Raw genomic sequence first — 27,387 nt, 5'->3', positions numbered from 1 at the left:
AGGGCTGTGTTTCTTTCCAGTCTCTGCTGCTCTGGCTGTAGACTATCAGGTGAACAGCCTTCTTTCTCTCCCCAGGGCTTCTGCCATGTCTATGGAGCCATCTCTGTTCCTCTGTGTTCTGTGTGTTCACTTCTTAGGCTCCAGCTCAAAATTTCCAACTCTTTCCTTTGCCATGTCTTTTCTCTGTGAGTTCCTACCCATCAAGGGGACTAATTCCCTACTGATGTGGCCCAATCAAAGTCCTAATCATAATTTAATCAAATAAAAGTGATACCTCTGACAGACCAGTTTACAAACATAATAAATCCAATAACTCCTTTTGGAATTCATAAACAATGCCAAGCTGCTACACATAGTTTGTGACAAATGTTTCACAACAATGCAAGGTGTTGGTGGTGGGGAAATGTATTGGAGCCTTGTATAATGATATGCATGTTCATTTTATAAATTCACTAATATTACTATACATTTATTGTATGTATATGCTCATGTATAAATTATATACTTCAATAAATTTTTATTTTTAAAAAGTAAATTGATAGAAAAATTTGTTTATGCCATGTTAACATTAACTATCACTAATAAAAATATTAACTATCACTATAAAAATATAGAATAGCTATATTTATATCATCCAAGGCAATTTCAAGACAAAGTGTATTAACAGCGATAAATTTGGTCCTCCATAGTAATAAATGGGTTAGTTAATGCATGAATAAGGCATAACACTCCTAAATGTTTATGATCCTAATAACAGAACTTCAGAACAAACACTGAAAAGAGCTGTAGGAGAAATAGGTAAATTCACTTATAGTCAGCTTTTAAAACTCCTCATTCAATAGTGGCTAAACAAGTAGGAAATCAACAATGATATAGTAGACTTGAACAACACTGTCAACTACCTTGACCTAATTGCCACTTATAGTACAGTCTATCCAATAAAAGCAGAATACACATTCTTCTAATGTGTATACAGAACATTTAACAAGACAAATCATATTCTGGGCCATAAAACGTATCTCAATAAATTTTAGAGTATTCATGTCATGTAAACTATATTGTCTAAAGGAAATAGAAATATTAAAATATCAATAACAAAAAGACTCTGAAAAATCTCCAAATATTTGAAACTAAATACTGTACTTCTAATAACTCATGGGTCAAAGAAGAAATAAAAAGGAAATTAGCAATTATTTTGAATTCAATGAAAATGAAAATATAATATGCCAGAATATATGGGATACCACTAAAACAATTCTTAAGGGGAAACTGATAGTACTGAGCACTTATAATAAAAAGAGGATATCTCACATCAATGACTTTTTTAAAAACTAGAATTAAAAAAGCAAATTAAATCCAAAGAAGTAGACTAAGGGAAATAATAAATATAAAAACATCAGTCAATTAAATAGAAAACAGAAAACAGTAGGGAATATTAATGCGAACAAAAGCTGGTTTTTTGAAAAGATCAAAAAAATTTATAAATCAAAGACTGATCAGGAAGAAAGGGGAGAAAAAAAATTACTCATCAGGAATGAAAGAGGTGGCATCACTACAAATTCTACAGATATTAAAAGAATAGTAAGGGAATATTTTGAACAATCTTATGCCCATAAATTCACCAACTTAGATAAAATGGACAAATTCAATGAAAGACACAAACTACCAAAGTTTGCTCAAAAAGAAATAGTTAATCCAAATAGCTCCATGTCTACTAAAACAATTGAACTTATAATTAAAAGTCTTCCTTAAAAAAAAAAAGTAAAAACAAACAAACTCAGGCTTCAATGGTTTGACTTGTGAGTTTTACCAAACATTTAAGGAAAAACCAATATCAATTCTATACAAACTCTTCCAGAAATTTGAAGTGAAAGGCCCTATTTCCCAACTGGTTCTGTGGGGCCAGCATTAACAAAACAAGACAATAAATGAAAATTATAGACTAATATCCTCAGCAAAATGTTTTGCAGCTAAAAGCAAGCAATATGTAAAAACTATAATGTATCATGAATAAGTGGGATTTATTCTAGGAATGCAGGCTTGGATTAGCATTGGAAAGTCAATCCATATAATTCACATCATTAAACTAAAAGTGAAAAAAATATGGCTATCTCTATAGACATAGAAATGTTTTTACAAAAACCAACATTCATTCCAAATAAAAACTTTCATCAAACTGGGGCTAGAAAGAAACTTCCTCAACATAATAAAGGATATCTATGAAAAGTCTATAGCTAACATCATACTTAATGGTGAAAGATCAAATGCTTTCCCCTATTACTAGGAGTAATTCAAGGATTCCTGTTCTCACCACTTCTATTTAATATTGTATCTGAGATTCTAGCCATAGAAACTAGGCATTTCACCAAAAATAAATGGAAGGCAAACAAGGGCCTGAAAAGATCCCCAACTTTATTAGGGAGTAGGAAAATGTGAATTAAAATTACAATGAGATAGCACTACACACTTATTAGAATGGCTAAAATTGAAGAGACTGACCATACCAACATCAGCAACTGTGTTGAAAAACTGGAACCATCATACACTTCTTGTGGGGATATAAAATGGTATTACCACTTTTGAAAAAATTTGGCACTTCCTTAAAATATTACATATACATCTACCATATGCTTCAGTCAGTCCACTCTTAGGTATTTGCCCAAAGGAAAGGAAAGTGCATATCTATACAAAGACTGGTACATGGATGTTTATAGCAGGTTTATTTGTCACAGGAAAAAAAAAATGGAAACAACCTAAATGTCTAGCACCACAGGAATGAGTAACAAGTTGTGGTGGTATATCTATGCAATGAACTACTACTGAACAATAAAAAAGAATGAATAAATTTGCTACACACCACAGCATGGATGATTCTCAAAATAATTAGGCTAAGTAAAAGAAGCCAAACAAAAAAGAATGCATACGTCATGAATCTATTTACATAAATTCTTAAAATATAAACTAATCCCTAGTGACAGAATGTAGATCAGCAGCTGCCTGAGAAATGGATCAGGGGTCAGGGTAAGGGGAAAGTTTACAAAAGGCATCAGGAAATTTTTGGGAGGATGAACATGTTTACTATTTTGATTGTGGTGATGACTGCACAGGTATACATATTTGTCAAAAGTTACCACATTATACACTTCAAATACATGAAATTTGTTAATTGTGATAATATCTCAACAAAGCTGTTAAGATCAAATCAATTGTGTATCCTTTGTACCATTTATATACTTTTCTCATTCAGAGGCTCAACTTGTGAAACACTTGGCATAAGTTCCCTATCTCTTCTGCTAAACCAACTGTTTAAAAAATCACCTTAACTCTGAGATAACAAAAGTCTATACTTTTTGGGGGGTGATAGCTCTCATGTAGTCATAGGATAAACAGCCTGAAATGTTAGAGTTTCAGAAAAATGGCCTTTCCAAAACACAGTCTTCAGAAAGTTAGATAAAAGAAAAAGAGTAAAGTGGTTCAAGAAGTTACCTAAGAAAATGTGTTTAAAGATACCAACACAGACAACATTGCAGCTGACACAGAGTTCTAATTAGTCTGCAAGTTTCCAAAATTCCCTGTAGGTAGGGAGCAATAGCAACAGATGGCAAAGAGTTTGGAAATCACAGTAGTGTTACATCTTAAAATGCAGATATCTATCTAGAAAAATTTTCAATAAAGGCTTATATGTAAGCACCCTGGTCCAATGCATATGTTTAAAATAGGATATTGCGGCGGCTTGCTCGGTCGGTGGCGGTGGGGTCTGGCTGCGGACGAGGGGTCGGTCCAGCTTTGGACGAGGGGTCGGTCCGGCAGCAGACGAGGGGTCGGTCTCACAGGGGTTGCGCGGTTTGGCTGACGGGGTCGCCCAGCGAAGCCGGCGATGAAGGGGTCGCCCGGAGAAGCAGGCGACGAACTGGGGACAAGGGAGGCCAGGCCCTTGTCGGGGGCTCTCAGGACTGGAGGGCGCACAGCAGAAGAACTACCGCGGAGACGAGGTAAACACGCAGGTCCAATTTTATTGAGGAAGTGGCTACAGTCTTATAGGGGCTGGGGAAGGCTGATTGGTCGAAGTTTATGCCATGTTCTGATTGGTTGCTGCAAGCAGTTACTGGGGAGAAAGGTCAGTGGGAGGTACTGGAAGGGGGAGGGGTGGTGGTTAGGGATCGGCTGTTGCTATTGCTGGGGGAAGTGGCAGGGTTTAGGGATTGGGGGCTGCTGTTGCTTGTTGCTGGGGTAGAGGGCAGACTTGAGTTTCCCGCCTTGTGCCTGGCTGTTGCTGCTGGGAGGGGGGGGTGGGGAAGGGCAGACTGGAATTTTCCACCCTGCGCCTGCGCAGGAAGAAAGAAGAAGAAGGGTGTTGCCTCATAAGGCATCGTGTGGCGCTATCCAGGAGGTGAGGCGGCCACGGAAGCATGGCTGCCGAGAAGGGGAGACCCGAGGGCACTCTGCGCCCATGCTGAGCTCCCTTCAGGGGTGGCGGTGAGTCCGACCAGCCACCCTATTATGGGGGCAGCGGCTTGGAATTAGGCCTACTGCGGCCGCTCCCCTGCCAGGCCAGCAAACCACACTTCAGCCCGAGGGGTGACCGCAGGATATTTTTTAACTGATAAAATAACTTTAATGTGAATTTCTCAAAGAAAAGCCTGCATCAATATCCTTTCTAGTTTTTCAGAAAAAAAAGATATCTTTATAGATATGGTGTCTTTCATGTTGATGAGTAATTACTTGATGTGTGATATTTCTCCTGGTTTATTACTGAATCATTAAAAGCATTAAAAGACTAAAATTCCTAAGTTAGATCCATGTCATTAGCAAATTAATCACTGATCCAGTGAGTAATTAAATTGCCTGGCTTTACTTTTTATAAGACACCCAAGATAATTAGGCTGATGCACAACTGATTTGGTTTTTCATTCACTTGCTCATACAATAGTTTGCTAATACTAAACTACTAAACGATTGTATTAGTTTCCTAGGAGTGCTGTAACAAAGTACTGCAGAGAGCACTATGTGTTAAAACAACAGAAATTTATTGTTTCATAGTTGTGGAGGTTAGAAGTCTGAAATCAATATGTCTGCCTGCTATGTTTTTTGTTTCCGGTGGTTTGATGAAAATCTTTGGTATACCTTAGCTTGCATCTGCAGCACTTCAATATCTGTCTCCATCTTCACATTGCATTCTCACCTGTGTTCGTGTGTCTCTGTGGCCAAATGTCCCCCTACTAATAAGGATACCAGTCATGTTGGATCAGGGTTTGGCCTCATCTCAACCAATCACATCATCGAAGATCCTATTGTGGGAAACTGGCTTACCTGTTTGTTATTGCAAATGTTACACCCGTTAAATGTAGCAGTTGTTAGATGTTGCAGTTTTTCCCTGTTATTGTAAATGATGTTGCAGTTCAGGTAGCAAACAGCTACTTGATAGTTTCCCAATAAATGCAATGGGAAAACTAGGGTTGAGGCTTTCAGTTCCAGAAACTGTGAGTCCCCTGGTCCCGGGTTTGTCTCCCCTCTTGTGTCTCTACCTTTATTTCTGTGTTGCCTTCCCTTCGAGCCAACTATTGTGAGCTGAATGCAGCAAGTGGCGCCCAATATGGGCATGAAGGAAAGAAAGCTCAAAGGAAAGAAGGCTGGCAATAACTGGTGCAGGACCAGGGACACAAAGAGAAGAAGGATTGCCTCGCCTCGAGTGAAACTAAAGTTTGTGTAAAAGCGCAGAGCCCTGAGTGGTTTGGAAAGCCTTCGAAGTCCTGGAGGGTTTCTTGTATTTCCCCAGGAGATTGAGAGCGGCATCTACAGCTGACCGGCCGGTGGCAGGGGCTGCGGGACTGTGGGGACAATCTTTCCAGACCAGCGGCTGCAGGGAGGCTGCAGGGTCGCCCGGCGCGCATGCCGCAGCTCAGGAGCATTTCTGCGTGGCGACGCTATGAAAAGGACTTCCAGAGCTGTTTTGAGAAATGAAAGAACATCCTGTATAGGTACCAGCTCATCAGATAAAACCATACCATGAACGCCATGAACGCCAAGAAACGACAAAAGGTCTTATGGGACCGAGAATCTCACGTCTTGTAGATGGAGAGACAGATGCTGGAAACTGCATGGTGGGGTCTCATTCCGAATATTAGAATGGCTTTACATCAAAGTATCTTAACTACAGAACTTGTTCAAGCATGGCATCAGAAAGCAAGTATGACTTGGGGACAGAAAGAGAATAAGAAAGAAATTGAGAGGAGGAGACGTGGAAAAGAAATGTTGAAGCAATGAAGAAATCCTAGATTAGTAAATTTAAAACTGCTTTTGTGTTTGTATGGTTGTTTAATGTTAGTGAGAAAGTGTGTTTAAAGAGAAAAAGAAAAAGGAAAAGAGAAGGACAGGTGCCCCACGAGGGTGGGAGCCCAGAGTCAAGCCCAAAGGGGTGTAAAAAGAAGGGTGGGAGCCCACGGCCCCAAGAGGCCCAAAAGAGTGTTTGTGCAATGTTAGTGTGTGTGAAAAAAGAGAAGGGCAGGTGCCCAAGGAGGGCGGGTGCCCAGAAAGGTGTTTGTTCAATGTGTGCTGTAGTGGTTTTTGTGATATTTTGCTGGATAGTGATATAATGTGATCTAAAAGAGCTCTATTCAATTGGCAAAAAAATTAAATAAGCACTTATATTATTTGTTTCTTAATTAATAGAATTCTTGCTTAAATTGCTTCATAGGATAAAAGGAAAGATGTAAAAGTCAAGTGAATATTGAAAAAGGTAAAAAGTTTGAGGGAAAGATAACTGAAATTTAACATGTAAAATAAAATGGTTAATATGGAGATACGTGGGACAGAACTAGTATGCATATACCAGCTGTAAAAGTATTGTGGTAGCATTCAGTATGTTAATACGTTTTGTAAAAGTAAAACAAGCCTGATTGAACACAAAAAGTGCAAAAAACTGTAAAAAGGTCAGCAGTGGATTTTTCCAGTTTTTCAAGGCCTTTCTGCCCTGGCCTGATTGCAATGAATCTGGCTGCATAGAAAAACCTATGGCAGTGACCCTACTAAGAAACATCAGAGACAATGATATTTTAAGGGCTTGAAAGAGGCAAACAATTGGGACAAGCTGTAAGGTCCCTGCTACTCTATCAAATTATCAAATCTGTTTGGCTGGGTAAGAGTTTGTATTAATTTAGCCTGTAATTGGACGTGGACAGCATTAGTATCTACTACTGGTTTATATAGCCTTGTGGGTTGGAAATTTTAATCCCATGAGAAATGAAAGTCTATTCTGTTAGTTGGAAGTCTTATTGTTTGTTGTTGAAGCTTGGTTTTGCATACATTTGTCAAAAACTAAAAGGGGCAAATGTTGTGGGAAACTGGCTTACCTGTTTGTTATTGTAAATGTTACACCTGTTAAATGTAGCAGTTGTTAGATGTTACAGTTTTTCTCTGTTGTTGTAAATGATGTTGCAGTTCAGATAGTGAACAGCTGCTTGGTAGTTTCCCAGTAAATGTGATGGGAAAACTGGGGTTGAAGGTCTCAGTTCCAGAAACTGTGAGTCCCCTGGTCCCAGGTTTGTCTCCCCTCTTGTGTCTCTACCTTTATTTCTGCATTGCCTTCCCTTTGAGCCAACCTATTGTGAACTGAATGCAGCAAAACCCATTTTCCAAAAAAGGTTAAATCCATGTTCCTGGAGGTGAAGATTGGAATATTTCTTTTTGGGAGACACAATTCAACCTATAACACATATTCTTAAAATACTGTTGAGGGTTTTATACATACCAAACACTGGAACTGGCAAAAAGGATTTAAAGTCAAGTTCCAGAAAGGCCCCGTGGTCAAGTAATCTACTATATGGTTTATAGAGAGTAATTATCATGTCATATTTTCTATTTAATTTTCTATGATAGAATTCATACACAGTGTGTTGGGGAAACACAGCGAGGTGCACCTATCCCTGAGTTCAATAAAGTGTGTGCAAAGATGTAATGTCAGAATTAGGCAGGCAAGTGTGGAGTGGTAATGATACACAACATGCAAAACCCAGGAACCGAGTAAGCATTTCCTCTCTCTTTACAACAAAATTTGATTGACCATAGATTAATTTGACGATATTGCTTACTGTGAACTTCTAGTACTGAAGTTTTACTAAACTTCCAGTTAAGTGCTTCTGCCATCTGCCCAGACAACTTGCCTAGGTCTTCATTGGCAAAGCATCTTGAGATATGATACTTCCGAGTGATTAAATATAAAATTAAATATACAATTAAAGCTCAGTGCAGAGGATATCCTGGAATTTCTTTATCTGACATTCTCTTCAGTAGGAACCCAATTTGATTCCATAACATTCACTTCAATGAAGTCTTTCTTGGATCATTGGTCTTGGAGTTTATTTCCCAATACTATGTAAATTGCTTGAATTTGGACTTAATCTATGTCTGCCTCAGTGTAGTCATCTGCACTACAGGTGCAGCACTGACACCTCAAGTAACATAAGAAGCAAATTAGGTAATGCTTGTAAAGTCCACTTAGCAAGCACTCAGTGAATAGCAATAGCAGAATACACTGTCCAGAACACGGTGCTTTAAGCCAGCCCAGAAACACTGCTTTGACATAATATTTTATAAATCAGATAAAATATAATCTTTAGAATCTTTTCTCTGAGGTTGAAAGTTCAGAGTTTTGTATTGTGTGATGCAGCAGGAGCCTGCCATCTCACAAGGACATTTCAAATCTTCCCTGAGACATTTGAAACTCCACAACATTGATGCCAACTTAGAAAAACTACACTAGTCGAACTCCACATTTGCTGAAGATCAGTCGTGCAGCTTGCTGAGAAATAATTTATCATGTGGTTCTGAACTGTATGAAGTAAGTGCCAAAGTATAATGTCATAGCCAGCCACAGCCACATTTAGATTCATCCTTCTACCCTGACAAATGCATTTTCCTGTGTCATGACTGCCTGCCTAATGCCTATCTTTTATCAAGAGGTCTGATAGGTGACCTGTGTAAGAAAGACTGCTTTGGCAACTAGACTAATTTTTCTATAATGTATAGTGAAGTTGTAAATTTAACTCATACTGTGATCTGGATGTGTAGAGAAAAATCAAATTCCTTTATCTTCTCTATAGATTATGTGTACTTTCACACTTACCCTTTAGCATTGATTATGTGTACTTTCCCACCCACCCTTTAGCATTGACAATATTAACTAAAGATCCTAGGTCATTAATATTGATGATTTAAAGAGCAACTATGTTGAGATAATGTTTAGGTTTTCTAGGAGTAGCTCACTTCTTCCAGTGAACTTCTTCTCTTCTTGCCTCTCTTCCTAAGGAAATGTCCAAGAGTCAGAATGAGGGAATGCATGGTTCAAGTGACCTCTGAAGAGAGAATGATTTGGGGTCTGTTTACAAGATGTACTCTGGTCTTTGTTGTGACGCTCAGACATGTCTTCTGAGCTTAAGATTTGTATACCTAAGTGCTTACTAGGCATTTTACTTGACTATCTAATAGGTACCACAAAACCAAAATGTCCAAAGCAGAACTTGGGTTTTATTCCCCTCTGAATGCTCCCCATCCCTATAAATTGTCCCATCACTGTGACAGTTTAAAGCTGGGTGGGTCCCAGAAAATCCTGTTCTTAAAGCCAATCCACTCCTGCACCTGTAAACCTAATGTAGATGGGAACTTTTGATTAGATTCGGTTAAGGGACCTTCCTTTTGATTAGATCACTTCAGTAGGGCATGACCAGGGCCAGTATTAATCCCTTACTGGAGTCCTTTATAACTGGAAGAATAAAAAGCAGCAGACACAGGAAAAAACTACAGAGATACAGAACCCAGAAGCTGAGAGAAAAGGCCCTGGAAGCCAGAAGTCTAATAGCTCACAGCTGCAGCTCTGGGAAAAAGTGAGCCTGGAGGAGAAAGTGGAGAGAGGCAGATGCTACCTTTGTGCCCTGCTGTGAGAGGAAGACAGGATCACCAGCAGCCTGTCCTTGGGAAGATAAACATTGCCTGATGAAACCTTGATTTGGACACTTTGATGAACTCAGAACTGTAAGCTGTTAATCTTATAAATGCCCAGTTTAAAAGCTAACCCACTTCTGTTATAGTGCATTGGCAGCCTTTAGCAACCAAAGACAACAACCTAGTTTCTCAAGCCAAAACCCCAGGAGTCTTACCATTTTCCTTACCTGCCACATTTAATCATCAGTAGAGCCTATTAGTTATGCTAAAAATGTACCTTGGATATATTTTTCTTTCTCCATCATCTTTGCCATTACTCTGGTCCAAGCCTCATCATCTCTTGGTTAGACTCCTGAAATTAACTTTTCGGGTCATTTCAAATTCATTTTTCACTTGGCTACCTGACTGGTCTTCAAAGCTTCAAATCCTCATTCTCCTTCAAAACGGTCAATGGCTCTCATTGCATATAGAATGAAACCTTTTCTGATAGCATCAAATCTGAGGTTACTTTTCCTTACAGGCCATTCATGATCTAGTTCCTGCAATATCTCCAACGTCATCTCATTCACTTCCAACCACATTGGTCTGTTTTGTTCCCTGAGCAAGATAAGCTATTACTTGCCTTTAAACCGTCTGCAATTAGTATTTCTGTGTGCAATCCAGGTTAGACTTCTGGCCACATTGTTGAAAGTAGCAAGAACTCAATTCTCTATTTTTGTGACAACACCCTCTTTGTTTCCCATCACTTTTATTAGTTACTCAGCTGCTAAAACACCATAAAATGGATTGGCTTAAAAATTAGAATATTTGCACATGGTTTCAGAGGCTAGAAAGCTTGCTTCCTCTCAGTGTTGGCATCTTCTGGTTGGATAGCAATCATTGGGATTCCTTGACTTTTCTGTCTCATGGAAACAAACATGATGGTGTCAATTCTTTCTCTTCCAGGTTTCATTGACTTTCAACTTCTGACTGCTCTTGTTCAATTTCTTTTGTTTATAAGGACTTCATCCATATTGGATTAAAGTCCACACTCATTCAGTTTGGGCACTTTTTAACTAATAACATCTTCAAAAGTCTTATTTACAAATGGGTAGACACTCACCCGACCAGGGGTTGGAACCCAAGCATGCTTTTTGTGGGGGCATGATTCAAACCCTAACATGACTTATTGTAATTTGTGATGATATAATTAATAATTTTATTTGTTTATCTTAATAGTTTATTTTCTCTTTTACCACTTTTATATAGGCTTCTTGAAGGCAGGGACCTTTTCTTTGTTGTTATCACTGCGTTCTTAGCACTTACCACAATATACGGTGCAGAGCAGGCATTAATATTTACTGAGTGGAATGGATGAATGAATCACTATATGTTGTAGCTTGATACATATTTCATTATGCTTAAAAATTAATTGTCAAAGTACATGATTCATTCCATAGTTGGCATAATGTGGCTTCAGTCATTTTAAACCACTATTGCTACTGCTCCCTGTAGAAATACTGCTACTATTATTGCCTTTAAAATGTTCCATAATAAAGTAACTGGTCTCTCCAAACAGATATTTGGAAAAAAGAGCCTGGTGCTTTGACTCGGCAGACCTGGTAAGAATTACCAGAGTGTTGATCACATCTTTTAAAATCACTGAGAACTGTGCCATGAGCCTTTAGGAGCTGGTAACAACAATTGCCTTGAAGATTCAGTCATTCAGAATACTGAGTTAACTAATACTTGGAAAGAATGCATAGCTCTTATATATAAATTGGTAAGCTCTCTGGAGTGTGCACTTGTCTGTAACAAAGCAGATCTAAATATAACGCCCAAAGCTTTGGTAAAACAGATAATCTACTTGCTCTGAGGCCTAAAAAGAACTAATGAAATTTAATTTGTTTTGCTGGTAGCACTATTGGCTCAAACATATTGGATTCATTCAGAAGCTTATGTCTGGAAGCCTAGGAATAGGTGTTTTGAAATTTTTTTCTCCTGTTTTGTTTCATCATGAATATTGTATTTGAAAAATTATGTAGAATTGTATCTGAAGTGGTAAAAACATTACATTAAGCTTTTCAAACAAGTAAAGATTCTTCAAATTCATGCCCTGAAAGTGAATTCAGGTGATTCTTCCTCCCAGGAATCTTTCTTAGGAAATAATTTTAAACTAACCAATGGAGTGCTTGTTTTCATTCCTATTAAAGATCCCTCAGATTAATTTTCTCAGCTACTTTTCACTTTTACACCTTTTGCTGAAACTTTGTTCAAGTCCGATAAATGTGTTAAATAGCTCAGACAAGCTCACATTAGTGTGGAAAATGATATCTATCAGTGCCAAGCTTTTATTATTATTAAAATATTATTAAAGCTTTTATTTACCTCTTTTCTCCTTGGAGGTCTCCTGTGAAGCCTGCTATACACAAGGAACTTATGCCTTTGGACAAATTATTTATCCTTGCTAAGCCTGTTTCTTCCATTATAAAAATGAAAATACTAATAATTCCTATGTCATGCAGTTCTCAAGGATTAACTAAGATAAGAAAGTGAATACATAACCAGGAGGGTGACACTGTGTGTTCAATAGCTGATACCACCATCACTAAATGTATTGGTAGCTAGGAAAATTTTTAATTTCAAAAATAAGCTTGAAGAATCAAGCATAATAACAATGATCAGAAAGTTTGATGTGGTGTTCCCAGAGCTGATAGTGACACACTACTAAAAAAAGCTATTTTTAAAAACGAATTGCTGGAGATCAAATTATCATTTCAATGAAATCTGATGGTGAAGTGTTTATAAGCACAGGCACAGGCTCTGGAGTAAAAGAGAACTAAGTTTGAATTCTGAGGTGGATAAACTCAAGATTTTAGGCCTTGGTTTCTTTCTGAACAGAAATGCTGTGAAAATTGCTTCTTCAAAGGGTCATGTAAGAGTGATAAAACTGTCAAGCATATAGGACAGTGCCTGGCATGCAGCAAGGGCAGAAAAACTCACAGTGATCTGTTAAACTAAATGCCTAGCCCATTGTCAGCATTAATCAATAAACTCAAAAAAGAGGGACAGTACAAGAATATTTTTACTTTCATTTTAACATATTTCACAGCTGACTGTAAGATCTCTGAAAAAACATTTTCATTTTTACAAAAGACAGTAGTAGTAATGTATCCCGATATTCACTTAAACAGATATTAATGGAGTTATCCTAATTTATTTCCCAACTTTGATGTCTCTCTTTCTCTGATTTACAGTGCTGATGAATTTTTCTAAAGAACAATTACCATCTTGTCATTCTGTTGTCTAAAAATCTTTCCTTATACCCTATTGGCCACATTTATAAAGTCCATATTTCTTATCTTGCTATTCAAGACTCCACACAAATTTGGCCCTAATCTATCCTTCAAATATGATCTCTCACTTTTTTCTTTCACGAATCTTATGCTCCAGCCAAACTGAACTGGATTATAATTTCCTTACTGCCAGAGGTCTTCATTTATTTGTTTGTGTAATTCTATTGCCTACTACACTGCAATGTATGGTAAGTCCTTCACAGTTATTACCCACATTGCTTGTCTCAAGATTTGTTGATTTTGTTCTCATCCCTTCCAAAATTTACAATATGGTATGTCATCATCATTTTGAACAGTTTAGGACTTCTGAAATGTTAATGCCTCTAACACGATAATAGTGAGCCTCATTTCAACTCCATTATCAAATAGTTAATTACAAAACTAAAACAATCCCAGAAAAAACAGTTTGATATCACCTCCAATATGATTTTGATGCTATGTAATGGATTTATCTAACCCAAACTTAACCCATACCCTCTCCACCTAAAGATAAGGTTTTCATAGACAGAGAGTAGATTTTCAGAAATAATTTGTTGAAAAATGTCTAAGTGAAACTCCTCATTGAAGTGCAGAATTCAAAACATCTATTTTTTTTCTCATCTATAACATGCCATAATTACAAAGAAAAAAACACTCTCAATATAAATATTGTGCTAAAGGAAGTAAAATTTTCCATCCAATACAGTGTATTTTGCATATGATTACACTTTAATTTTTCATAGATTTATTATAGCATCATGAATGTTTATTATTGTCTTTTATCTTTAAAACATTGAGAGCTACCATTATTCTTTTTATTTCTCAAATACTTAAAAATACTGCAAATAGTAACAAACACCATTGTGAATCTCATCTGTCTAGAGCACTCTGTTAGGTACTACAACAAATAGTTAAAGCAGTAGTTTTAAAAAATGTATTTATGATTGCTGTCCTTACTCCTTTACCACCTGTTCTCTTCTTAACCCACTATAATTGGGTCTCCTAACCACTTCACTAATATCACTTTTGTCAAGGCTACCAAATACATCCATCTCACAAAATGAAACTTTTACATCTCTGTCTTCATCTCAGCAGCATTGCTGCTCTATTTTTTAAATTTAAATTTATTTTTATATTTTTTTGAAAATACATAGATCACAGAAAATATTACATTAAAAAATACAAGAGGTTTTCACATACCCCACACCCCACCCCCACTCCTCCCACATCAACAACCTCTTTCATCATTGGGACTCATTCATTGCATTTGGCAAATACATTTTGGAGCACTGCTGCACTGCATGGATTATAGTTTACATTGTAGGTTACACTCTCCCCCAGTACATTCAATGAGCTATGGCAGAATATATAATGTCCAGGATCTGTCCCTGCAATATCATTTAGGACAACTCCAAGTCCCGAAAATGCCCCCACATCACATCTCTTCTTCCTTCTTCCTGCTCTCAGCAACTATCATGGCCACTTTCTCCAGATCAATGCTACAGTCTCTTCCATTACTAGTCACAATAGTTCTATAGTAGAATACCAGTAAGACCACTCTAATCCACATTCCATTCCTCCATCTTGTGGACCCTGGGATAGTGATGTCCTCTCCACCTCTATATCGAGAGGTGCCGAGATCCCACATGGTTGATGGATGCAATTCTCTTGGTTGGAGTTGTAGGCACTCTCAGATCCCTGGTATGGTGGTTGACCCCATTCACCTCACTGTTAGCTGACCTGGGCAACTCCAAAGAACTGGAGAGCAGGAATTGCAACTCTGCTGGCACATGGACAGCCCAAAGATTCAAGTCTCCTGTGTATACACCAACCCCAGTGCCAGCCCCAGGTTCAGTAAAAGTGGCAGAAGAGGCATATGTAGAAAGGTCACATCTGAGTCCAACTTCATCACAGTCAAGAAGACAAATTCCATAGTAGGGCCCACTGACAAGGCACTGAACTCCAGAGCCATCTGCCATGACGGTAGAACCTGTGTGTCTCCATAGCCCTCAGGAGCACAAGTACCTGGGGTTGTATCTACTTTGGCTATCTCTGGTATCTTGCTGAAGTGGGCATAAATGTGACCCCTCTGATTGACCTCCTGACTCTTCTTTGAAGATTCTTAGCCATATAATATCATTTGTCTTTACCATTTCACCATTTTATTAGAGGTCTTTTTCTAGTTGCATCACCAGTTAGTGATTGATAGTAATCCCTCAGTGTCAGGGAGGTTCATCCCTGGGAGTCATGTCCCATGCTAGGGGGAAGGTAATGCATTTACATTCTGAGTTTGGCTTAGGGAGTGGCCACATTTGAGCAACATGGAGGCTCTCAGGAGGTAACTCTTAGGCACCTGCAACTCTAGGCCTAATTCAGATTTCAGGCACACAGGCTCATAAACATAGTCATCAGTATCAAGGGCTCATCACTGGACCATCCTTCTTCACTGGTCTTTGCCCTTGAACTTGGGGGATTGATGCTGTTCCATTGGGGAATGTTACAGAGCTCCCCTGGCTAGGACCTCGGCACTCCCTCAGTTGTCATTTGTAACTGTAACTACTATGAAAACACCCAACGAATATTAGAACATTTTTATATACTGTATGTACATGCTCTGGAGAACTCCCTCCCAATCATGTGTCCCCCATCAATAACACCCCACACCAGTGTTCCTCCCCTGCCATAGTTGAACCCCTCTGTAGTCCAAAACTTCTTCAAAAATGAAGCCTAATATATTGCCAAATTTAATTAATAGGAAAATGAAATAGTAATGATAGGCTTAAAGATTAGAAATAGAATACATACTAATTTAGAAAAACTAAAATAAAGTAAAATAAATTGGGGTATTAAAAATGAAAAATATCATAAAACTTTGTTTTTGACATTTTGCCTTTCATCACTGTAGTAGGTGCTGCCCTGTATATACAGGGCCAGGCAATTTCTTTCCTTTCTTCCTCAGATGTCTACATCCTTTTTTTTTTTTCCTAATTTTTAATTTTGTCTTCATAAAAACTTTAGTTCACGGTAAAGTCATATATACAATATAGGGGACTGCCCTATATCCAACATCAAACACTTTTCCCTCCTCCCCAGCAATGATCTTTTTACATGTTCATGTAATATTTGCTGCAACTGATGTATAGATATTGAAACATAGCTATCAATCATGGTTCCATTTTGGTTTACATTTTGGTTTATATTTTTGACTGTCCAATTTTCTAAATTTTTAGTTACATTATGGTTTACATTTTAGCCTATAGATTTTTATACATTTTTCGTGAAATTTAACATGTCCTATATCCATTATTGCACAATCTTGTGGAACACTTCTGTTGCCCCCCAGTTACCCTGCTTCCATAGATTCTATTTCTTCCTCCCCCTCCCCTCAGGGCCCACAGTGACAACCAAGCTTCACTGCTTGAAGGACCAGATTCACAGATACTTGCAACAACACTGAGGGATTGACATACTAGACTGCCCTTCCCAATTGGGAGCCACCACTTCTCTTGAGAGACACAATTCCCTCTGAGAACATCAGGCCTCCCCAGGATGTGGGTACACCTTGCCACTCACTACTGCTCTTTTTTAAACTTTCAACATAGTTAAAAGTCTCTTGACTCCCTATGTCTACCACACACTCTTCTTAAAACCACTCTTCCTCAATTCTTCTCCAGCTAAATAAGAATCACTGCCCCATTTACCCAAGCTAAAAACCTAACAGCCATCCTTAGTTTTTCTCCTTCCTTCACCTCCTACATTCAAAGTATCATCAGGTTCTATTAGCTCTACCTACAAAATATTTGATGTATCTCTTTTCCCCTGTAGTAGTTTGATATAGTTATGAATTCCAAAAATAGATATTGGATTATGTTTATAAACTGGTCTATGCCTGGGCATGATTAAATTATGATTAAATTATGATTAGGGCTTTGATTGGCCCACTTCAGTAGGGTGCTGAGCCCCTACCCCTTGGTGAGTTGGTACTCACAGATAAAAGACATGGCAAAGGACTGTGTTGGAGATTTTGATGTTGGAGTTTGATGCTGGAGTCTTGAGCTGGAGCCCCAGGAAGTAAGCATGCAGAAGAAAGAGAAGCAATCCCTGGGAAGAAAGGAACCCTGAGCCCTGAGAGAAGCAATACCAGGGAAGGGAGGAACCCAGGAAACCAGATGTCGGCAGCCATCTTGCTCCAACACGTGGAAATAGAATTTGGTTAGGGAAGTAATTTTATACTTTATGGCCTGGTGACTGCAAGCTCCTACCCCAAATAAATACCCTTTATAAAAGCCAACAGATTTCTGGTATTTTGCATCAGCACCCCTTTGGCTGACTAATACACCCCCCATCCCCACTGAAATGATATTAGTGATAGAATCACTTCAAGCATTGTTCATTTTCTGATGGAACTCTATGACAATATCCTTCACCCCTCTATAAGCCACTCTAAAGTTAAATCAAAACTTCTCACTTCCCACATAGATTAGGATGCCAAATCCTAAGCATGGCCTGTGAATAAGACATCTATGGGATCCTCCCCAACCTCTAATGCATCTTTTCTTACTAAGAAATTCCTCAAATAAGGCAACTTCCTTCACAGTACAGACTTGCTTGTGTCTCTTCTTAGATATATCCCTACCACCCTCCACTCCTGGAGAGTTTGCATATTATTCAAGTTTCAGCTAAATATCACCAGCCTAGAGAATTTTTTCCTAACCACCTAACCTAAATAAGAATTTTTAGTTCTTCTCTATCACATCACTCATTTCATTGGCTTTATAACATTTACTGAAGCAATGAAATAGGTCATTATCTTAGTCATGTATTTATCTGTTTCTTTATGTTCTGCCTCCCTGCCTATCTAAATTAGAAGTTCCCTCAGAGCTATAAAACTGTCCTCACATTAAATGTTATATATCCATGGACTACCGCAGATATTAGGAAACTATGGCTTGCAGGTCAATCTAGGCTGCTGCTATGTTTTATAAAGTTTTATTGAACAACTCACATCCATTCATTAATATATTGTCTATACCCCCTTTCATGCCAGTAGTTGTGAGTAGTTGTGATAGAGACTGTATGGCTCTCAAGATAAAAAATATTTACTATCTGGCCATTTTTAGATAAGAAAAAAAATTTCTTAACCAATGTACCAGACTTAAAGGAAGTAGAGGCATATGAACCAATTGCAAACATTTACCAGTTTTCTAGTCAAGGGTCAAACACATTTTAGAAAGAAGAAAAAAAATCATCTAGAAAGAGACTATACAGGAGTTGACAACTGTATAAGGAATGAAAGAAGAGTGTGAGAGGGTTTTAAAGTCTTGGTACTTTAGAGAATGTTGGCACCATTAATGTCCAGGAAGGTCAGAAAGTTGTGCTTTAAAGGGAGGATGATAAATATGGTGTTGAACATGTTAAACATAAAGTGTCAGCAGTGCATTATACTAGAGGTGATAAGTGGTCTAGAGCGCAGTAGAGTGGTTGAGACTGGGGAGCTCAATTTCAGATTCATTTGTGCTTGAGCAATAACAATCTCTGAAATTGTGGAAGTAGATAATGACTCTGGAAGTTTTTAAAAGAGGAAGAGCTGGCCAAAGACAGAACTTTAAGAAATACACATATTTACAGATGAGAGAAGAGACACGAAAAGAAACAGTCATCTATTCAGGAAAACTACAATGATGTCTAGAAGAATTTTTTTTTATCTTCACTGATTAAAAAAGTTAAAATTGTAAAAGAAATAAAGATGATATGGGAGCAAAGTTTTGCACAAATATCACAAAAATGATTCATATACTTTATACGTATTTACATATACATTTATATATACATACATATGTATTTAGAATTCTTCGACATTGAAAATAAAAATTCTGATCACTTATATTAAGTAGGGTATAGGCATGACTACCATACCAGTTGGTAAAATAACATGACTTAAACCAAATAGAAATTAATTTCTTCCTCAGTTAGCAAATCTGAGTATCAGCATATCAGGGCTAATATGGCAACTCCATAAGTTGATGATGGACACCCAGCCTCCTTCTAGCTTGAGGTTCTGTATTGTTAACATACAGCATTCATTTTATGGACTAGAGTGGCTGCTTAAGTTTCTGCTATCATGTCCCAATGCCAGTTGGCAAGAAGAGAAGAAAATGTAGAGTGCACAACTTTTCTTTCTTTTTATGGGTATGTCCAGAAGTTGTACACATCAATACTGCTCACATGCCATTGGCTAGACAGTAGTCACATGGTCACTCTAACTGCCATGTGTCCAGCTAAAACGTGTGGGTTAATTCCCAACTGAAAAAGGAAGGTAGATATTAGAGACAGTGTCTGCCACACACCACCCCAATAGAGATTAAAAAAAAAAAATACAAAGGATATGAGGAAAAAATCACAAAGAACATAAAATCCCATTATCTGTAATCAAAGAAATGGAAATTATAACAAGACACCAGTTTTTCCTATCACATTAACAATTTTTAAGAATACTAACACAATATCTATAAGTAAAAAGGCCCAACTATTCATCTTCATTTCTTTACCCATTCCAGGCTTTATCACTCACACCTAAACTATTACAATAGCCTCCCACCCCATCTTCCAGCTTCCAGTCTTATCATGCGCAATCCATCCTCCAAACTGCTCTGAAATAATCTTTAAGAAAACCCACCGGAACTGTAGTTGGTGCTGGGGTTTAATGTATACCCAGGGGACCTGAATCTCTGGGCTGACCATGTGATAGTAATGCCCTGAGCCTCAACAGACTTGCAACTCCGACCATCTGGTTTATTGGACTTACCCTGGCCAGCTAACATGGAGGTGAAGAAGGTCAACCACCACACCAGGGAGCCAAGAGTGCCTACAACTGAAAGCAGGATTGTATCCAGCATCCATGTGGAATCTAAGCCCCCTCTTGATATAGATATGGAGTGAACACAATCACTCCAAGGTCCACAGGATGGAGGAATAGAGTATTGATTAGAGTGAACTTACTGATATTCTGTTCTTGAACTATTGTGATTAGTAATCGAAGAAAATGTGCCATTGGTGTGGAGAAAGTGGCCATGGTGGCTGCTGGGGGTGGGGAGTGGGAGGAAGAGATGAGATGTGGGGGCATTTTGGGACTTGGAGTTGTCCTGGGTGGTGTTGCAGGGACAGTTACTGGACATTGTATGTCCTCCCATGGCCCACTGGGTGGACTGTGGGAGAGTGTGGGCTATAATGTGGACCACTGACCATGAGGTGCAGTGGTGCTCAGAGATGTATTCACCAAATGCAATGAATGTCTCATGATGATGGAGAAGATTGTTATGGGGGGAGGAGTGGGGTGAGGGGGTACAGGGTATATGGGGACCTCATATTTTTTTAATGTAATATTTAAAAAATAAAGACAAAAAAAAGAAAACCCAAATATTTATCAGCTTAATTCTCCCATAGGGAAAAATATCCAGAGTTCCTGACATTGTATAAGACCTTTAGGATCTCCACCCTTACCCTATATATCAACTGTTAGGAAATGCTTACAGTTCCTCTAATGGACCTTAATATTTCACACTTTTGCTGATATAGCTTGCTCAAGCTGGAATGCTTTCTTCTCGTTTCCCTGACAAATGCCTACTCATCTTTGGACCCAGCTCAAATGTAACTTCATCTATGAATTATTTCTGATCACTCATTTATCACATATAGAACTGATTTCCTCAGTTGTCCCCACTGCAACCTGTACATATTGTTATTACTTAATCATGACTTTTTTTGTTTTGTTTTTGTTTTTTATACACCTTATTCATTAAGAATTTAAGTTTTTTGAAATATAAGATTTCATTGTCTCTTTCTTTATATTTACCTTAAGCACCACAGTGCCTTCCAGATAATAGACCTTCGATAAATGTTATTGATGAAGCTACCAGGACTCATTTCTCTAATAACCATGTCTCCTTAAATGTGGATTAGAATAGAAACTAGTGATCTTACCAAAGCTCATAGGAAATTTTATTGCCGTAAGATGTCCTCATGCCTTGACAATTGAACATTGTCTTGGTCCTATGTTTTATAGAAAACAAAAATAAAAACAAAAACAAAACACCTTTCTTTTATTTTAGTTGTTAAAGGCCCACTTATTACAATATCTGTTAACCCTTCCCAATGCCATAATAGCACAGTCCAAAGAGATAAGAGAGTTTTCAGGTGTTCCATATTCAGGTGTTCATATTCTAAGAATCTGGTCTCCTGAGACCATGAGCGGACTTTTCCATGACTCAGGCTATATATCAATTACAGAGAAAATCTACGTTAATTCTTCATTTACCAGCTCTCCTAATTTCTTTGTGGGTGGGAACTTGGCAAGATAAAATTTGGCCCAAACAAAAAATTCCCAACCTAAGGAGATATTTTTTAAGGCAATGAAAAGTAGGAGAACCTTTAGGCAATTATCTGACCAGTCAAGATATTTCTGCCCTGAGTAATTTATGCTGGGGAGTAATTAATGCCTAGCAGAAAATCTGGGATGAGGAAGGTTCAGAAACACTCAGAATTTTTCTGCCACTCTGATGTCTCTTTGATTTTAATTGTACATTAAGCCTTCATATAATTAATATTAGGCCTTGATATCATGAGGTCTCTGTAACCTGTAACTTGTTAATACTCCTCATAAGACAGAGGAATGATTAACGATTTTGTGTGATAGGAGCGGGGGTGGTGGGAGGACAAGTCAAGAGCAAATGATGACTAAGATCTCTAGCAGTTTTTCCAACCTTAAGCAAATTGAATTAGAGGATTTCTTTTATACTTTACCTCATTATTCACATGTTTTATTTTAAAGAAAGGTAACATATTTATGAAGCAATTGGTTTCCCTCAAGGAAAGTGTTTTTCTGTATATTTTGCAATCAACAGTTTTCTTTGAATGACTTATAAGCATCATATAGGATTATAAACAACCAATGAATGATTATTCCTCAGAACTGAAGGATGACCTGAACCTTCATTTTTGTATTTGTTAATATTTGCTCTGGCCCAAGACTTTTTAAAGTAACTAGTCAGAGACCATTCCTGTTCTTTTGTGCTTCATTGGCTTTATCCTTTGAGTATTTCCCAACTGGAGTATAGAAAGACTCCTTTCCTTGGTAATTGTGAAGTTAGACAAGACCTGGAGGACAAATCCTTTATTTTATAGAGTACACTGATTTAAAATTTAAAAGGAAAGACAGGGGAGAGAGAGTAAAAGAGAGAGAGAGAAAAGAGAATGAGAGTACAAATCTTGAAATATGCAAATTCCTGGTTCCAATGAGTCCTGAGAACTGCTTCATTCTTGCCCTCTTCAAATTATATCAAGTGAGCCAATAATTTCTCTTTTCACCTACATCTAGTTTGAATTTTGTTTCTATTTCTTGCACTTAAAAGAGTCCTAACTAAAATATGCTACTCAGTCTTTAAACATAATAAAATTTTAGATTTTGGTTTTCCTTTCAGAATATGTAAATGTATAAGCCATATTTGAAAAGTGAGTTAATATCCTTGACTTCGGGAATTTAGCCTAAGCCCAGTCATCCATCTTCCATATGGCTCATGGAAAAGATTATGGAAGAAAGAAAATTGGGAGAAGGAGGAACAACCACCCTCCACATGGAATCTTAAAACGTGCTGAAAGTGTTAACATTTCCCAACTCCTGATTTAAAATTTAAGCCTTATAAAATGCCTAACTCCTGCTATTTTGCTTTCTTGTGGGAACTGGCAACACTGCCACAGTTAAGTATTCAAGAGCTGTGAAGAGAGTGTCCGTGCCTTCTTCTAATTAATGCGCAGTTTTGCTGGACTTCTGTCCAATCCCTTACAATGGCAATGACAGTGATGAGGGACCATTAAAGCTTAATGAGGGGGGAAAAATAGGAAATCCCAGTCTCCTGTAGAAATGTTGACTCTGTTCAACTCATGTGGAGGAAAAAGGTCTTAAATCATACATTCTAATCATTAAAAAATGTCTGTGAATTTGTAAAGAAAAGTTCTTATCATTGGATATCTCTATTATGTAAGTGTATTTTTAAATGTTTTAAGCTGCAACCTGTGTTGCCTAACTATAGCCAAAAAGAGCAAATAAATTAATCCTTCCTTTCATCAAAAAGCAAAAGCAAGTGTGTTTAAATCAAGCTCTTTTTAATTAATGAGAGGTTTCCTGGAGAAACTGTTGTCTGATCTTAGCAACCTGATATAGAACTGAAATTTACACATTTTTATTTGTAATGCAAACATAGGTTAGTTATTGATGTGTAGTTCTGGCCCATTATCAGCTGATGACATGTTCCATTAATAGTTAAGTTATTACCTTCAGTTAGAAAATTAAATAGAGGATATTTAATGAATTTCCTAATTGTTCTTCCCTAACCTTCACGTTAACCATCAAAACTTTCATTCATTTTTCTCCAATTAGTATATGGTATATAGCATATATAATGTCTACTACATACCTGGCAGGCACTATTAGTACATTAGTAAATAATGTAGATGCTGTCTCTAACCTCATATAGGAAACATATTCTGGTTTTGAAAGCCTTCTCATCACACATTTTTCTATATAATGGATTCATACAATGAGTAAGATGGTGTGTTATTAGGAGACGCTCTGCAGCCTAATCTTTCTTGAATAGATGAAAATAATACCATTGCTATGCTGAAGTCCATGCTATAATGAATACTATTACAATGAAAAGTCCTGTTTGCTTCCAGAGAATAAATTACATTCAAATTGGAGAAAAGGCTTTCCAAAAATGACTACAAGCACTGCATTGTAAATTCACCACTACTTCTTCATTCTTCTGAGATGTTTTCCTCAAAGGATTGACATGCAAATCATCAGGGAATACATAATGTCCCCATTACATACAAAGGACAACGACTAATCAAATTAACAATTTCATTCATCGGTAAAAACCAATAAAAGCACACTGCCTGGATATTTACATAAAAAGTGTTTTGGTTTTTTTTTTAATCATTTTCCCTGAGTCGGTTTATACTGACAAAGTCTGTCTACTCGTATTAGTAATAGGAAGAAATATTTAGCAGACTTTTTCACGTGTGATTGGATGATCCATAAAGTAAAGGCATATTAAGTTGGACAGATGAAATCCAGGCTATCCTTTCCTATACCTGCTGAAATAGAATTAGGAATAATCTCCAGGACATTCCTACTTCACATTTCCAAAGTTTATGTTGATGAAAATTGATAATAACCTGTATTATGTAAGATCTTCAAGAGGCCCCCTTTCCCTTTCCATTGACTTGGGACAGCCTTTGTTAATGTGCCAATCACAGTGAAAAGGAGGGGGAAGTGGGAGGTCACAGTGCATGGCCTTCAAGGTCACAGTGGGTGCAGCAAAGGGGATCACAGTGCAAGTAAATTAGGAGGTTTCCTCCAATCAAGTCCAGCTATCTGCTACAGCAGTGGGACTGTACAGATAACTCAGAGGCAGTGACCGCAGCAGCGGTGGCATCCTTTCTTGCCCACATTTAACTGCGCTGTTTGAAGCCTTGTGACCCATCAGGACCCAAGGACTGTCTGATCACATAATTGGGCTGACTGTTGTCTTTGGGTTGGGAGATCCTGGTTGGACTGTCAAGGATGGGTTTCTCCTGCTCCCCCTCAGGGTTGCACTACCCAAATCCTTCTGGGCCTTAGCATACTCTGCCTCTGCTGTGCTAGGAACTTGACCTGAAAGGCTAGCCTGCTGGTGGATTTGGGTGTGCTGCCCATGCTATTTTGCTAGTGGGCTTCTTGAGGATGCGGATCTGTGGAGGTGCCCCCTGGAAGTCTATCATCTTGAATAACAATGGGCACTTTGGGTGGACATTGGGTTTCCTCCCTCTGTCTGCCACTTCTTCCTATCTCTCAGCCATCTCATTTTCCATCTTACTGACTGCATCCCCCCCTCCAACCCTCTTTCCTCTTTTTTAATATAAGCATTGTGAATTATAAATTTCCCTCTCAGAACTGCCTTTGCAGTGTCCCATAGACTTTGATATGTTGTGTTCTCATTTTCATTCATCTCAAGGTATTTGCTGAATTTTCTTTGAATTTCTTCTTTGATGCACTGATTATTTAAGAGCATGTTGCTTAACCTCCATACATTATGAATTTTCCCTTTTTCCATCCACTGTTGATTTCCAGGTTCATTCCATTATGATCATAGAAAGTGTTTTGTATAACTTCGATCTTTTTAAACTTATTGAGTCTTCTCTTGTGACCCACCATGTGGTCTATCCTGAAGAATGACCCATGAGCACTTGAAAACAATGAATATCTTGATGTTTTCAGGTGCAATGCTCTATAGATGTCTGTTAGGTCTGGTTCATTTATTGTATTATTCAAGCTGTTTTTTTTTTATTTATTCTCTGTCCATATGTTCAATACAATACTGTGAGTGGTGTATTGAAGTCTTCAATTATTATTGTAAAGACATCTATTTCTCCTTTCAGCTTTGCCAGTGTGTGCCTCATGTATCTTTGGGGACTCAGGATGGGTGCATACATATTTAGTACAATTATTTTCTTTTTATTAATAATGACTTTTTTATTCCTTATAAAATTTTTGCATTTAAAATCCATTTTGTCCAATATTAGTATCACTACTCCATCTCTTTTGGTTGCTACTTGCATGGAATATCTTTTTCCAACCTTTCATTTTTAGCCTGGTTGTGTCCTTACATCTGAGGTGAGTCTTTTGTAGACATCCTACAGAAGGTTCATATTTTTTTATCCATTCTATAAGCTATGTCTTTTGATTGGGGAGTTCAAGCCATTAACATTCAACATAATTACTGTAAAAGTATTACTTCATCCATTTTGTCCTTTGGTTTTCCGTTGTCAAAGCTTACCATTGTCTGTCTTTTTTACCTCTAATTTACCTTCATAGTATTCATTTCTATACTGTTCTCCAAGTCTCTCACCCTTGTTTTACCCTTTCAGGCTGCAGAACTCCCTTTAGTATCTCCTGTGTTCCAGGCTTTTGGTAATATACGCTATCAGTTTTTGCTTGTCTTTGAAGACTTTGAAGTCACCCTCATTTTTGAAATACAGTTTTGCCAGATGAAGAATTCTTGGCTGGAAGTTTTTCTCTTTCAGTATCTTAAATACATCATTCCACTTTCTTCTCTCCTCCATGGTTTCTGTTAGAAGTTGGCACTCAAACTTATTGAGGTTCCCTTACATGTGATCCTTTGCTTTTCTCTTGCTGCTTTCAGAATCCTCTCTTCAGCTCTGATATTTGTCATTCTGAATAAAGGAGTCTTGGAGTATGTCTGTTCAGATTTATTCTGTTTGGGATACATTGTTCTTCTTGAATATTGTTATTTTTGTCTTTCATAAGATTGGGAAGTTTTCAGTCATCATTTCTTCAAATATTCTTTCTGCCCCTTTTCTATTCTTTTCTTCTTCAGACACACCAATAATATGTAAGTTTGTGTTTCACATTGTCATTCAATTTCTTGAGACCCTGTTCCAACCCTGTTTCAATTTTTTCATTCTTTTCTCTTTCCACTCTCCTGTATTTTCCAGTTCAGATTTTCTGTCTTCAAAATCACTAATTCTTTGAGCAATTCAAATTTGCTCTATTATGCCTTTGATGGACTTTTTAAAGATTTATTTTTATTTTATTTATCCCACCCCACTTGTTGCCTGCGGTCACTGTCTGCTCTCTGTGTCTATTTGCTGCCTGTTCTTCCGTGTCTGTTTGTCTTTTCTTCATGTCTTCTCTTTAGGAGGCACTGGGAACTCCAACATGGAGAAAGGCAATCTATTGCTTGAGTCACCCCAACTCCCTGGTTTGTTGTGTCTCTCATGGTCTTTCCTCTGTGTCTCTTTTTTGTTATGTCATCTTGTTGCATCAGCTCGTAGTGTGGGCCTGCTCCCCATGGCACAGGCCAACTCTCCACAGCACAGGGCAACTCATCATTACCAGGAGGTTCGATGAAACAAACCCGTATCCCTCATATGGTAGATGGGAGCCCAATCACTGGAGGCACATCTGCTTCCCCATTTAATGGATTCTTTAATCTCAGTCATCATCTTTCATTCCCACAAGGTCTGTTAATTTTCTTTGCAGGCTTTCAAATTGTTCTTTATGTTCGTCCAGTATCATCTT

The sequence above is a fragment of the Dasypus novemcinctus genome, chromosome 5, assembly GCF_030445035.2.
Source record: "Dasypus novemcinctus isolate mDasNov1 chromosome 5, mDasNov1.1.hap2, whole genome shotgun sequence".
Classification (NCBI taxonomy): Eukaryota; Metazoa; Chordata; class Mammalia; order Cingulata; family Dasypodidae; genus Dasypus; species Dasypus novemcinctus.
The sequence above is the reverse complement of the archived record's forward strand: the minus strand, read 5'-3'. Positions refer to the sequence as shown.